The sequence below is a fragment of the Ornithodoros turicata genome, chromosome 1, assembly GCF_037126465.1.
Source record: "Ornithodoros turicata isolate Travis chromosome 1, ASM3712646v1, whole genome shotgun sequence".
NCBI classification, from domain to species: domain Eukaryota; kingdom Metazoa; phylum Arthropoda; class Arachnida; order Ixodida; family Argasidae; genus Ornithodoros; species Ornithodoros turicata.
In genome coordinates, this window is record NC_088201.1 from 195,050,379 (window position 1) to 195,056,653 (window position 6,275).

The following is a 6,275-nucleotide window of genomic DNA, read 5'->3' on the forward strand; positions in this document are numbered from 1 at the left end:
TCTCAAGCACCCACGGTTTGAGGTCGCCTTATTACCGTTTCCCTTTTCTCCTCTTCGCAGATGCATCGGCACCAGGCATCCTCTCCTTCTCGTCGGACTTGGGAGGCATCTGGACCCCACAGTCGCTCGGGCCGCCCGTTCTCCCGATCCCGCTCACGCGGAGGTCAACCTCGGACCTCTGGACGTAGGGACCAGGCTGGTCGCTCTCCCCGTCCCCAATCTCATTCAGTGGCCACCTGGACAATGGTGGCCAACGGCTTACCTGTATCGTGGACCTCACGCTCACGTTGGAGCCGTCAGCCCGGTCTCTTCGTGGAGAAGGCCCGTCCCAGGTCCCCGCCCAGTTCAGGGGACTCACACTAGGCACCCTTCAGATCCTCTCCAGCCTTTGACCACTGAAGAGAAGCGGATCCTGTGCCCCACGTGCCAGGTCCCTGGGGTGCACCGGGCCACCCACCACAGTGGCTCCCTGCATCAGTCTCGCTTGGATGCAGCCCGAACGACGTCCGACGTCACCTCTGGCCCGTGCACGGCTTCGCCCTGAACTTTGGCAGAGTCACTACCCCCTAGGCCGCCGCCCATTCCTCGACCAGTTCGCTCAACCGCTGATGAAGCCATCCTCGACCTCAGCGACGACCTAAAGACTCTGTAGGAGGGGGGGGGGGGGGGCAGCGCTGCCACTTCTCTACGGCAGAGGGAGCATCAGAGCGACATACCGTATGTCAGAGAGGCGCGTAACCGAGACGGTGGTTTAGAAAGGAGCTGAACGCTCCTGAAGGTCTGTTTTGTTGTTGGGTCCCGCAGAGCGGGCTGGATACCATATCTTGAAAGGTGAATAAACCTTGTATGTTTGTTTGAATTTCTGGTTCTGCTCCTCTTTCCTTCGCGGACGGAACGGATGGCCTGACGCCCCAGGTTGTGGGAACGTAGGTTTCCACACACACCTTAGGTGAAACACCCTGTATTTTGCCGCAGCAGTGTCATTTATCAGGAAATCGCAACTACAGTGTTGAGACTCCCATACATCGACAATCATATCTTATGCAAGGAGTTTGTAAGCTACACCTCCCTGATCGTACAGTAAGAGCGACACTGTCATTCTAGCAACTACGCTATCAATTTCATCTTATCGCTCACGCATGGCTACCGAAGAAAGTTTCATGTACGATAATTCATGGAAACTCGGCACATATATCAATTGCGGCTTCACGGGCTTCATTTTATTATCGAGCTTTTGCCGTACAAAATACACAATGAAATGGACAACTTAGTAACAGACTGAAAAATTTTGTGATATTATACAGGACCACAAATATCTCCAGTGGTGATCAATGCAATCTTTAAGCGACAGATCGCCAAAAATTTCTACATACAGATGCAGGAAGAACAGATAGAGAAATAGATTATTATTAATAATAATTATTGGGGTGCGTCGCGAGACAACCTAGATCAAATAGATTAATAAATGAACGTATGGGGCAATAACGTGCTTTCCGCTATATCGTCGAGTTAGAATGTCATAAGCATGATACAGACAGATTGAGAACACATTTTAGTAAGCAGCAGCGACAGGTACCGACAATTAGCAGCTCGATGCAAAATAAATGAAAATTTCACACTTCTACGCTGAGCTTTTTCCATAAAACTTGAACAGTGATTTGCCTTGGGCTACACTCCAGGAAAAAAGGGTGTGAAAATAGTTACCACCTAGGTCAACATAGTGTCTCATAAGGGTCTAAAACGGTGATAAAAGCAGTTATCATACATCCAAATTGCAACAAGAAGGCATACTCCCCCACGCTCGCCGAATCAAAAGCGGTAGCCCTATCATTCGTAAGTAGCAGGTAGAACTGTGCAACATTTTAGGCACAACATATGCGATAACCATTATCTCCTAAAATGTGTAACTGTTCCACCCTTTTTTCTAAGAGTGTAGTTGGTGAGGTGGTGTAGTCGGCTCAAACTGCAGTGCAAGATGATCAATATATCTGGACATTTTCACAGCTCTGAAACTTCTGTTACCCACATGGGACAAGCTAGAGGGGCAATACCATGTACACTGAACATGTGTACCTCTGAATTTTTATCTTATTTTTCACTTACTCATTATGTACACACAACGAGCATTAACCGTCACGTGTTTGCTTCCACTTGACAGTAACGGAAAGCGTAAAAAAATGGGGCGGGCTCAGTCTGGTCGAAGCCGTAGTGTTTTACGTGAAAACGTCACAATCTGCGATTCCTTTACTACTTTGCGGGATCTTAGTGAAAGAAATGCAAGTGTTTATTTATTTATTCATTCCATTAGTTGTGTGATATATTATTTGAGAGTACGGACTCGCTATGAGGGCCGGCTGCCGAATTAGCCTCTACCGCTAATCTTCGTCGCTCTCTCAGCTCTCTCGATGGCTCGGTGCTGGACTCTGGGAAATTTGGGCTTTTTTGTTTGTTCCTCTCGAACCGCACTTTCTTCGGATTGCCGTTTCCCCCGGCTCTGATCATATATTAGTTTTCTATACGCCGTCATTCTGGCGAAAATTTGATTTTCAAATTTGCAGATTTACTAAATTTGTGTTCTTCTCGTTGAATCGGACATCGCTTAAGGTCCGGGTAGAACTTCTCAAGCGCTTTCGAAAGATGCCTCGATCGACAAACTAGTTTTACGTGTTCGCGAGATAGACTGCCGGCAAGGTGTACGTACCCCTATGTTTCCGTATAATCTCGCACGCACCCGCCAGAATGCGTCAGCCGCTGCAGTGACCTGTTAGCTAGAGCCTTACACGTGTAACCTATCTGGATTTAGCCAGTTGATTGCTAATGGTTTCTTAATCACAGACTTATCGCGTCAGGAATCGTCATGAAGTACTGCATAATTTCGTTTCACCGTAAATTGTTGACCTGGCGACCAAACCGAAATTAGAAAAATTTTCACGTCACAAAAGAAAAGAGAAAAGGTGGATGAGCTGATGAAGGTAATTCTTGAACTTTCTCTTGTGTCGCCGTGACCTTCGCATGGATCGAACAGTTGGCATGATAGACACCTTTATCATCCTTATTTCCTAGCTCTTAGCAAAAGGCGTCAAGTCTTTCGTGGTATGTGGGAGATTGTTCTGGCGCGGAAGACCCTTAAGGGCGTGTTAGGGCTGTGGAGGTAATAAAGCCCCGGACCACTTTGGTATTTGAGGAGCCTACAGCATAGCATGGTTGATGGAGCCGCATTTTCCCCAGAAAAGTATTTTTTAACGGCCGCAATGGGAGCTACCTCTAACTACCAGGATGCGTCGCTAATCGTTGGCACATTTGGCTTCTTTTCGAGTTTAGCATGTCTGCTAGCGCGGTGCCCCAAGGCAATTCCTCGCCAAGAGCCCGAAACCATGTCCCCTGAAGTACTGCGCGCACGGGGTACTTATTGAAGCATAGCGTCTCCTCTTCAGGCAGTCAGACATCAAAATTATGATAACACTGTGAGGTGTCTCCATTAAGAACATGATCACATGTTATTCCTTGCCGAACGCGCTGCGTCGAAAAAAGAAATTGGGGTCACCTCAGCGCTCCTTTAAAGGGATATCCTCCACTTCATAACCCATAACCGGCGACAACTCCGTAGTAAAAAATGATGTGTCCAGTACATTGCAATATCTAATTACGTAGTGCCTTTCTACCTGTATTGCACGATATTGGCTAGAAATGTGCCGTTCAAATGCCTGGCCAGGTCTTCAAGTTACTGCATGTATACCTCTTGACATTTTGTAAGGAAATTAGCTTCTAATGTTCCAAGTGCTGTGTAGCAGCTCATTTGTTCCGGCTTAGCAACGGTGATTGATATTCGCTGTGGAACTCTAAGCGTGTCTCTTTCCATCTCTACTGCTCTGCGTCAACTACATAAGCGACTTCTGTGCAGTCTATGCACTCTAAAAACAGAACTTCACCGCATAGCACGCTGTGCGCCAACCATCGCCACGAATTATTGGGTTATCGCTTGCGATCCGAAGAGAGATGGATGCGTATGCCTCTTTGTGGCAATCATATATCCAAATTGCCACGCCCTGGTCTACTTTCGAATCAAAAGCGATCACGCTATCATTCGTGGAAATGGTCGGCGTACGGCGAGCTATGCGGTGAAGTACTGTTTTTAGAGTGTGTCATCAGGGTTTACTCCCAAGATTTTCACAGGAGTGGTGTTCGTAGTCCAAACCAAATGCCTGCTCAAAAGTTGATTTAGATCAAATAAATCAAAGTCAATCGAGTGAATCAAACTTTCTCGATATTGTCATAACCATCGTGATTCTTTTACAAGGCTGGTTGTAGACAATTACCTACTAGGGTTCGAAGCCCGGGACCACAGGGTCCTGAAATCCCGGGATTTCAGCATAATTTGAGCATTTGGCAAGTCCAAATCGCGGGATTTCGAGATTATAAATTTCGGCTTTTTTGACAACAAATATTCCGTGGTACGAGTGAAAGGGAAAGAAGGGTTCCAATCCACGTTTTGTTTCAAGCGTCCCTTCCTGAAAAAAATATCGTTTGCGATCCGAAACGCACCAACCTAGTCGTCCACGGCACTTTACAACGACATTAGCTGCTGACACACGTAAACTACGCAAGCTGTAGACGAAAACAGCCCTGAAGTAGCATAAAACCCCCTGAAATCAGAAGGAGTTTTCCAATCCTACACCAAGAAATATTACAGGATATCTCTTTTGTTCTCTTAATCCTCACGAATAAGTATATTTGAAATGTGGAGAGAGAAAATGGAGACAGACTTTTCAGAGAATTATAGACTCTGCTGCTTCAGACCAGAACACAACAGTCACTGTGGATGAATAAAAGGCAAGACGAGCAAACCGCATTATACCATGTATTCACACAAGTGGCATTCCCCAGAATACTCCAGCGAATGATGCGAAATACGTCATTCATTTTTGCGGCTGCGTAGCTAGAATTGCTGTACATCATAAGTGTGGATCTTCTCGTGCACTACTAACTGCCGGAAATATCCTGGACGCAGCCAGAAGGTATCGCGTAGCAGACGACAAGAAGAGACAGATTTCATTGCGGCATTTCAGTTGACATGCAGGCACGGTGCGAGAGAGAGAGGGAGATACATGATGACGATGATATGGGGATGACTTCCGCTCATTGAGCAGAATGATACCCCATTGCTATTGGGGGGAAACGAGAGGGTGGTGATGAGGATGATGCTGACGGCGCTGACGGAGTCTTAGAGGGAGTCCATCAGGCCGGTACTTTCAAGGAATACGATAAAGGGAAGGAAGACAGACATCTGCTTTCGTTTGCCGCGGCACGGTGCGAATACTCAATGTAATACGCAGGCTTGCCCCATTGAAGAGTTCTTTTTTGTTTTGTTTTGTTTTGTTTTTTTTCGCTCTTTTCCTTTCGAACCTTCCGTGGTGATGACAGAAGACGTGAACTATATCAAAATTTGTGATAGCGTGGTTGTGCAAGTGGACACGGTCATATAGGCATCCTGGGTATAGTTTCGAAAAAAATCCCGATCCCATCCCGGGATTCCGGGATCCACATTTCGAAATTCCGAAATCCCGGGAATGTGAAACGGCTCGGGATTCCGAACGCTACTGCCTGCCTTTACATCGGTTGCCCATGTACCGTCATTGTGGATTACCAAAATGTGAGACTTCGTGTTGTGTCTGTCCCTTCGTGTTCCCTAGTCTCGGGGTTTTTACATTATGCATCATCTTCACCAGCTCGCTTGCTTCATAACTATTTTTTCATTGTCAGACCCAAATGTGTTCTGTTTATTTGTTTCTATATGTCTACAACACTGGTGCAGCACAGACCACACGTGCGTTCTGCAACATTGGAAAATATTACAATAAAAGTGTCGTACTCAGCTTATCATATAACGGATTTTTGACGCATTATCGTATAGTGTATTATTGAACTGGAGCGTGCAACTTCAATGACAAGCAAAGGGCATCGTCGATTATATAGTGGCGCCGTTGAAATGCTTCAAGCGGTATGAAGAAGAACGTAACACCAGGATTACGGCCACCCTGTGGTCTCACATAGGAAGTACGGGTACGGGTGCCGAATACAGCAGTTACCGGGATGCTATAGTCTTCGTCATGAGGGTGGCAGAGGGTTATCGTGTACGGCGTATTGAATGACCATTTCAGGTTATCGTCATTGCAACCGGGGCACAGGTGTAGCACAGCCACCAGATGCGGCTTTCCATCCTTGTCCTCGGCAGTAACCTCTAGCTCGAAGGTGTAACCTTTCAACATGAACCTTGT

At 46.6% G+C, this 6,275-nt stretch overlaps 1 long non-coding RNA gene across 1 annotated transcript; it reads right to left on the minus strand.

Moving 5' to 3' along the window:
- Positions 1–1,533: 1,533 nt before the first annotated feature.
- On the minus strand, positions 1,534–4,605 carry LOC135374663 (uncharacterized). The gene is made up of 2 exons (XR_010417060.1): positions 3,367–4,605; positions 1,534–3,329 (listed from the first exon to the last, which is right to left on the minus strand). It is a non-coding gene; the product is annotated as an uncharacterized LOC135374663 (long non-coding RNA).
- Between the last annotated feature and the right edge of the window lie 1,670 nt (positions 4,606–6,275).